General features: G+C 42.0%; 1 non-coding gene across 1 annotated transcript; it reads right to left on the reverse strand.

The window, feature by feature from the left end:
• Positions 1-255: 255 nt before the first annotated feature.
• On the reverse strand, positions 256-362 carry LOC141650317 (small nucleolar RNA R71). Its single transcript, XR_012546358.1, has one exon. It is a non-coding gene; the product is annotated as a small nucleolar RNA R71 (small nucleolar RNA).
• Between the last annotated feature and the right edge of the window lie 8,277 nt (positions 363-8,639).

Raw genomic sequence — 8,639 nt, forward strand, 5'->3', positions numbered from 1 at the left:
AGGAACCAATTTGGGGGAGCTGCAAATGAAGATGCAGCCAAGCATATGGAGTTATTCATTGATTATTGCTGCTCTATACCCCCGCCGACCGGTGTGACCCAGGACCAGATAAAGGAGACTATGTTTATATTCTCACTCCGCGATGCTGTAAGGGAGTGGTACAGAGATCTGGACCGAGCTGCTAATGGGATCACCGACTGGAATTCTTTAGCCTTGGCATTCTACAAGAAGTACTTTTCTGCCTCGAAGACGAATGCTATTAGAGCTCAAATCACGAGCTTTAAACAGAGGCCTGATGAGAACTTTAATGAGGCATGGGTCTGTTTCAAGAAAATGGTGCGAACCGTTCCGCATCATGGGTTTGAGAAGTGGAGCCTATGCAATCAGTTCTACAATGGGCTCTATGACGATCAAAGGGCTATCCTGGATGCGACAGCTAATGGCAGCTTCCAGGAGAATAAGGGGGAGACTAAGGGGTGGAAGATCATTGATGACTTGGCCACCCACAAAGATGAGTATGGGAATTTCCGGGGAAATCAAAGGAGAGCTGCTGAATCTCCTTCTGTAGCTGCATTAGAAGCTCTCACGGCCAGATTTGACAAGTACGAATTGGGAGGAGCTTCCAAAGGAGGGATTTACCATGTAAATGCTGTTTCAGACGGTCCCTTCGTCTGTAAAAGATGTGGAGCTGAGAGACACGTTTCAGACAATTGTCCTAGTCCCTTTGAGTCTTATGCTGCCTTTCAACATTATAGGCAGACAAATACTTACTATGAGCCGAATGTCCACCCCAACTTGAGGTGGAGTAGCCAAAATGTCTTGAATCCGACTCAACCTCCACAGCAGCAGCAGCAGCAGAACTATGTACCCCCTCATAAGCAACAACAGTTCCAAAAGCCTCCATATGTCCCACATCAGCAGCAACAAGTCCAAGGTTCTGACTTCAATGAGTTAAAGAATTTGTTGCTGAAGGAATCCCAGGCTAGAGAGGCCGGGATGAAGATGTTGGAGAGCCAAATTGCCCAATTGGCTAGCAAGAATACAACTTGAGCTCCGGGACATCTACCGACTCAAACTGATCAAAAGGAGACCCTTAATGCCATTACCTTGAGGAGTGGGTCTACCCTTGATGGGCCCATTATGGTTGAGGATGCCACTGGAAAAGATGAGGCGGAACCAAGCAAAGAGAAGGTAGCGACGAATAAAAACAAGAAAAAGACGATCAGCAGGTATGTCAGTCGATCGACTGACATACCCGGTCGATCGACTGAAGTACGACAAACAGTAGCTTCTGGTCCTGTTGAAGTCCGTTGATCGACTGACCAACCTGGTCGATCGATTGAGATTGCTGCTGAAAGTGATTCTTTTCGTCCTCCAATGCCCGATAACTTGAGGGACCACTTGTTTCGGGTTACTACTGCCCCAAAAATATTGAGGACAGACCGACTGCCGATGGGTCCGTTCCGGTTCCGAAGTACGACCCTTTGTCAATTAATGGTTCACATTTGAGACAGTCTGAAGAAGGGTCAAGCTACAACAAGGAGAAGGTTGTGGACTTTCAGCCTAAGTCCACCGATGCCGGCATGAGAGATTTAGAGGAGAGGGCTAAGTTGCTACTTTCAGCCCCTTATCCAGAGAGATTAGTGCCGACAAAGGAACAGGTATCATTTAATAAGTTTGAAAAGGTTATTCGTAGTTTAAATGTGCAAGTTTCTTTCCTTGAATTGGTCAATCAAGTGCCTGCTTACACAAAATTCATGAAACAACTCTTAACTAAAAAGAAGTCACTTGAAACTGTGCACACTGTCGCACTCACTGAGGAGTCATGCTCTTATTTGACCCATATTACACCCCTTAAGCTAGAAGACTCGGGTAGTTTTTCTGTCCCATGTAATATTGGCACCTTTCCTATAGAGAAAGCCTTATGTGACCTAGGAGCCAGTATTAGTATAATGCCCTTGAGTCTTGCTAGGAAGCTCAAATTGACTAGGTTTGCAGTAACCAACATGACAGTACAGATGGCTGATCGCTCTGCGGTTCAGCCAATAGGAGTCTTAGAGGACATCCCCGTGCAAATAGGGAAGTTCTTCTTCCCTGTTGACTTCGTGGTACTAGATATGCCCGAAGATGCCCACATACCTATTATTTTGGGTAGACCATTCTTGCACACTGCTGGTGCAGTTATTGACGTTGGTTCGGGTACTTTGACCTTTAAGGTAGGCAAACACTCCATTGTCTTTGCCCATACAGCTAGGAAGAAAGACCCCATGTGGCCTGTCACTTGCAATACGGTTTATGAAAAGAAATCTTATTTTATTCTTCCTGATGTGCCTGTGTCTATTCCTACTCCTGTTGTGACACCTCCGCCCCAGACTGGGAGCAAAGTGGAGGAAAATTCTATTGTTTTAGACATTGCAGGAGCTGGTTTGGGGAAGGAAGAGCCACATGTTGCTCCAGCTGTGAAGGAGCCGATCGTTCAAAGAGGTGGTCTAGGATGCCTTAGCTATGGCACGGATGAGGAGCCCGATGATGAGCCAGTCAAAGTGACGGAGTCCGATTTGGATTCCGACGAGTCAGAGGAGGTCATTAAGTGGGAAGATGTCCGACATGTTGATCCGTTGAGCTTGACGGATGTTGGAATTAAGAAGAGTGCAGCTGAGAAGATGAGCACTATTGAGGCTACCTCTTGTAGCCAGAAGCCGGTCAAATGGGCCATTCCGTGGCCGTTCTTGATCAACTATTAGTTGATTGAGATTTCTTCAAAACATTTACATTTTATTGCTTTTGAACCTTTTTAATGCTTTTGTGTGCGCGAAACTTCGCCTTTTTTTTTTTTAACTTTGCTTAGGATTTTAAATACTTTAGATGGTTACTTTGGGCTTTGCACAATTTTGGGCGCGTATTATTGTGCATTTGCAGGTTTATAGACCTCATTAGTTCAATTTATTGAGCTAATTCGACGAAATCCGAAAGTTACAGCAATTATTCCGGTCGATCGACTGGCCTGTATGGTCGATCGACTGGCTGCATAGTTCCAGGAGCTTCTGTTCCTGTTCACCTGGTCGATCGACTGGGTGCGATGGTCGATCGACCGTTGCCTGCTGCTGTAACTATTCACGACCTTCTCCCTGCTGTGTTTGGTCGATCTGCGGAATTGAGGGAGTTTTCTACTCTACTTTATTTTCCGACTCACTTCTGATTTCTTCCATTTTCTTAACTTTGCACATAATACCGTTTCAAAATTGTTTTCTGGGACTTATGCGTGGTTCTTTTGTCTTTTCAGGTACTTATTGGTAGCACTGCTGGCTACTGAAACCTCCTAGCTCACGCTGGTTTGGGGAGGTTTCCTTTTGCTGCGCTTAAAGTCTTGTGAGTTTCTAAGCTTTACTTCATGTCCTTTATAGTTTTTCTCACAATTCCCGTTTTCCTTTTCTTCACTACATGATTTTGCACAATGGGGACATTGTGCGATTTGGTTTGGGGAAGGGTTTTGCGTCGCATATCATTTGCTTGCATTCACGTTTACATTTCAGTTTGCATTTGTTTATTTCATTTATCTTATATATACAAAAAATTCAAAAAAATTGAAAAAATTCAAAAATTCAAAAATTTGCACGTTTATTTTAGCATATAGGTTGAGTCGGAACGGTAGTATTTCAAATGATGACATTGTATTTGCATCTGTTTTATCGCCTAAGCCTTGCTAATTGACATGTTATTAGTAGAATCAATTGCATAGTCTACGAGTTTTCGTTAATTTACTTACTGGACTTGAGACTTGACTTAGAAATTTGGCAAACTACATCATTTTCTGAGTTTTAGAGCTTATAACTGGTGTCATCTATGACCAGTTTATTTAGGAATGTGAGTAGTACTCCTTATGAGACATGTTACATTAATATGCATAAATATGAACTTAATCTGCTTAATACCTGTATGCATTCGGTCTGTGGTTAGTTGACACATGTGGAAGAGGTCCCCCTTTTCTCATTTTACCTATAAGCTCCACACTGCCAAAAATAGCCTTTTTGTCCCGTCACTACATCCTACATTTAGCCCGCCTTGTCAAGCTAGTAGTTTAGTTTTTGGGATTGTTACTTCGTTTTTGGTAGCTATGCTCATTTTGAGATGAAGTTGGGAGAAAATGAAAAAGGAAAGAATGAAAAGAAAAAGAAAAGAGATGAAAAATAGTTCAGAAAAGAAGAAAAAAAAAGAGTCTGTACTGTTTACCTCGGTCGATCGACTGCCTCTTTTGGTCGATCGACCGAAGCCCGAGAAAGAAAAGAAAGAATCAATTCGCATAATTCAAGATCTTTATTTTTATGGCGATTTTTGCTCCCATGTTTTCATTTATATCATATGGGGAGTTGATTTATTACGGAGATTGTGAGTTTTGTGCTTGCTATAGCACCGTGTCGATTGAATTTTGTGCAACAAGAAGGATGTTGTCATATGGTTTTGTTACGGTACTAGCTTGATCACCTGTACCCTCACATTCCCATAAATGTTTTGCCTCTTCTTACCCATACCTCACATATCCATATTTACCTCGGCATGTGTCATGGTCATCTGTTTGGTTGGAATGCATATGTACGGTTGTAGAGGTTACTTTCATATTATATTGCAGGCATGTTCTTATAGGTCTTAGTTAGGTGAGTGTCACTAACAAAATGAATTCTTTCTATCTTACATATATTCACCTTGTTCTTATTTGAGTGATTCGAGCGACCCGTGAGAGTCCAGTTTGATAAGTCTCTGTAGTTGACGGTTCAGCAGCTTTTAGCGACTTCATAACTCGTCTGCATGATTCGCATTACTAATTGATTGTTGGTTATTGCATTAAATAGGTTTAGGCTATTCAGTGTGCATTTCGCTCTGAGATTGAACTCGTTCCATTAGGTTTTTAGGATCGAGTCTAGTTCTTGCTTGGGGACAAGCAAGGGTTTGGTTTGGGGAAGTTTGATGCGTGTCATTTATATGATGTTTTACACCCTATTTTACACGCATTTCAGAGCTCATTTATGTAGTTTAAGGCTACTATTTGCCCCATTTCGTCTACTTTCGTATTTTTATGTAATATTGCAGATTTATGCGGAAATGAGTAGATATTGAGCCAAATCCGTCCCCGAGTATCTCGCATTGCATTTGACGTAAAGTATTCGCTTAAGGAACGAGCTTGGTGCGCATTTCGAGGCCCGAAAGATAAATCCACGAGAAGTTAGAAGTCAAGTATCAGCTACTTTGGTCGATCGACACTGCCCTTAGTCGATCGACCAACCCACGACTTCCAGAGACTACTGTTCAGCATAGACCAGTCGATCGACCGGTCACCGTGGTCGATCGACCACACCGCTAATCAGAAGTGAATTAAAAGATCGAGGAAAAGCAAGCCCATTGTGTTTTTAGGTTTTGATAATAGAGTTACGCGATATTCTATATAACGTAACCTAGAACATGAAGTTTGACAATCAGTTTTCACCAGTTTTACAAAGTTCCTAAGATACGATACATTGGTTTAGTTTTAGTTTACTATTTCTTCAATAAAGTTCTTTACGCTTTCGGTTCTGGATCTTTCTTTGCAATTCCTTTTCGGTATTCCTCTATTCAGTTTTGTTACTTTGCTCATCCATAGATTAGAAATTGCTAGAATAGTCTCCCGAAAGCCATTTCATTGTTTTATGTTAATCGTTTATTTAATTGCTTTAATCATGAATCCTACTGTTTTATTCGTTAATTTTATTGTCGTTGTTATTCCTAGCATGAGTAGCTAAATCCCTTTGTGCTAGGATGTAGGGGAACTGTAGGATTAAGCGGCATTAGAATAGGAACCCTAAATCGCGCCATGGTCGATCGACCACTATACCCGGTCGATCGACTGGCCACGCTGAGATATGCTTCGTTTTAATTAATTTAATTTCTATATTTGACGAATCGAGTGCACGCGACTAGTTGAATGCCTAGGATTTGACCGACCCACAAGAGATCGAAAGATAGGGAAGGGAGATAGCCTACTTAATTAAGACGACTAGATTAACGAGATCGAAAGATAAGTTAGTTTAGCCTTTTTAGTCACTTTTCTGGACGAAAGTTAGTATTAGTGATATTAGGGACCTGTAGCGAGATCGAAAGATACTACTTGTGAGAGTGGACCGAGAGGACCTCTTAATTTCCCGTCTCACGTGTTTGTTTTAGACCTACCTAGTTTGCTGCCGCCGAAACTATAGCGATCCGACCATCTTAGCACCTTTTTATAATTGTTTTCATCCGTTTATTTAGTTTAGTGTCTTTTATTGCCTTTAGCTATAGACCAAATCAATCAACCCCCACATTCGTTTCTTTAGACTAGAATTAGACAACTAATAATTACATCTACCTCTCTGTGGTTCGACCCTGTTACCACTAGCTTATGTTAGTTTTAATAGGTTATAAATATTATTTTTGGTACTCACAACGACGGGTATCAGTGACCTATCTACACCTACCTCGGGAAGAAAATCAATTTGCGGATGCTCTTGCAAAACTCGCATCTTTGATTAATATGCCAGATGACATGGTGGAAATGCCTTTATGCATCAAACGATGGTCAAAGCCAGCCTATGTTCACCAAATCACCGATGAAGAGGAAATCACACAGGAACCCTGGTTCCAAGCAATCCTGGATTATATTTCAAGCTCAACGGTACCTACCCACTCGATATGGACAAAAGGGGACAACGTGCTATACGCCTACTAGCTTCCCAATACGTTCTTATGCAAGGAGAGTTATACAAAAGAACACCTCTTGGTGTAATCCTACGTTTCCTTGATCATTCATAGGCACGGAAAGCGATGGAAGAAGTTCACGATGGAGAATGCGGTCCTCACATGAGTGGGCCCATGATGGCAAAGAAGATCACACGTTTGGGGTATTATTGGACAACGATGGAATCCGATTGCATCAAATATGTAAGGCATTGTCACAACTGCCAAATATTCGGGAATGTACAACACGTCCCTCCTTAATTGCTCTACATGATGACATCTCCTTGGCCATTTTCTGCCTGGGGAATTGATATAATCGGGAAGATAACCCCAGCCGGAACAGGAGGTCATTGTTTCATCCTAGTGGCAATCGACTATTTCACCAAATGGGTAGAAGCGGCTTCCTACACTAGTCTCGCGGCTAAAAACGTGGCAAAGTTCATACAAAGTGTTCCTTATATAGTCTTCCATCTTGAACGGCTGCATGATCTGGTCATTAAAGGCAGAATATTCTCCATAATTGCCAGTAGTAATTGCTAATTATTCCTCCCTTAATTACTGCTTTTACTGCGTAATCTTCACATTTAATGCCGCGTATATAATTCCTTTATTATACGCGTATATGGTCTAATGTCGTCCTGATATTTTGACCGTTGTCCTCTCCATGGCCTGGCGCCTATCTTCAAGTGCCACGATAGCTCGACACCCCGACACTGGTAGTCGGGTTCGGGTGAGATCTCGACCAGGAAGGTCTGCGGATTTCCAGGCCTAACAATTGCCCCTTATCTCCTCATTTGCAGTGTGCCAGGACGAAAAAACGAGGAGATAACTTTATTATTGGTAAGATTACCCAACGTTTAAGTTTTTCCTGATAAGTTTCCTGTAACGGCTCTTTTACTGCAATTGCTGACGCGTGGTTATTTACTGCAACTTGCCTTAATGATTTTGCGGCTGAAACCCTAATCTTTTTCACTATAAATACTTGTGCGCTTCATTAATTTGAAGTCATCCACGCAATTTCTTCTTATCTTCTTTTAACAATCTTTTTCTTCAGTTTTCTTAATTCCCAACTCCCTCAATCTTTAATCAATCTTCCATAATCTTTTAAATAATGGCTGCAAAGAAAAAATCTACCAGGGCAGCGGTTCTTGCAACTCCTCCTCCTTAGAATCCTGAGGAAATTTCTTCTGAAACCTTACCTGCTTCTTTTGCTGCTCCATCTCCCATAGTAGATAAGCCGAGTGATCCTCCATTGGAGATGATCTCAATATCTCATGGTGCTTTTCAATTCAAGCCTACGAAGGCTTTAAATGAGGATCAGTCTCCTGCAAACCGTTTGAAGCCTGAGTTCGAGAAGATTTTGAAGGATAAGGGGATCATCCCGCGATCTTTGAAGTCCGGATCCCCGAGGATTCTCCTATCGTGGTTTGACCGGGCTTGTCCTGGTTGGTTCTGCATCCATGACCGGGCCTTGGGCGGTGTAAGCTTCCTTTTTCTCCTCTTATGGTTAAGGTTATTAAAGAAATCGGTGTTCCATCTTATCAATTAATGCCAATGGTGTGGAAGGTTGTATGTTCTATTGAGAACCCTCGTAAAAAACACAATATTTCTTTTTCTCTTGACGATTTGAAGACTGTTATCTTTGTTAAAACAAACGATCCTGGCCGTATAAGTTTTAAGGTCGGGCGTCTACTACTCCTCTTCGAGTAACTTGGACAGTGACCATGATAAGGGTGGGGTGATGGCTACATGTTTGTCGGGACCAGTTCTGTGGGTCCCGACCGGCGTATTTAAATCATGAGGCTGCGTGGTGGTGAGTCTTTTAGTTTCTTTCATTGCCCTGCATGTTTTATCTGTTAGTGAAAATTAAATGAAATTTATAATAAATCATACCTCCT

The sequence above is a fragment of the Silene latifolia genome, chromosome 3 (assembly GCF_048544455.1).
Source record: "Silene latifolia isolate original U9 population chromosome 3, ASM4854445v1, whole genome shotgun sequence".
In the NCBI taxonomy this organism is placed as follows: Eukaryota; Viridiplantae; Streptophyta; class Magnoliopsida; order Caryophyllales; family Caryophyllaceae; genus Silene; species Silene latifolia.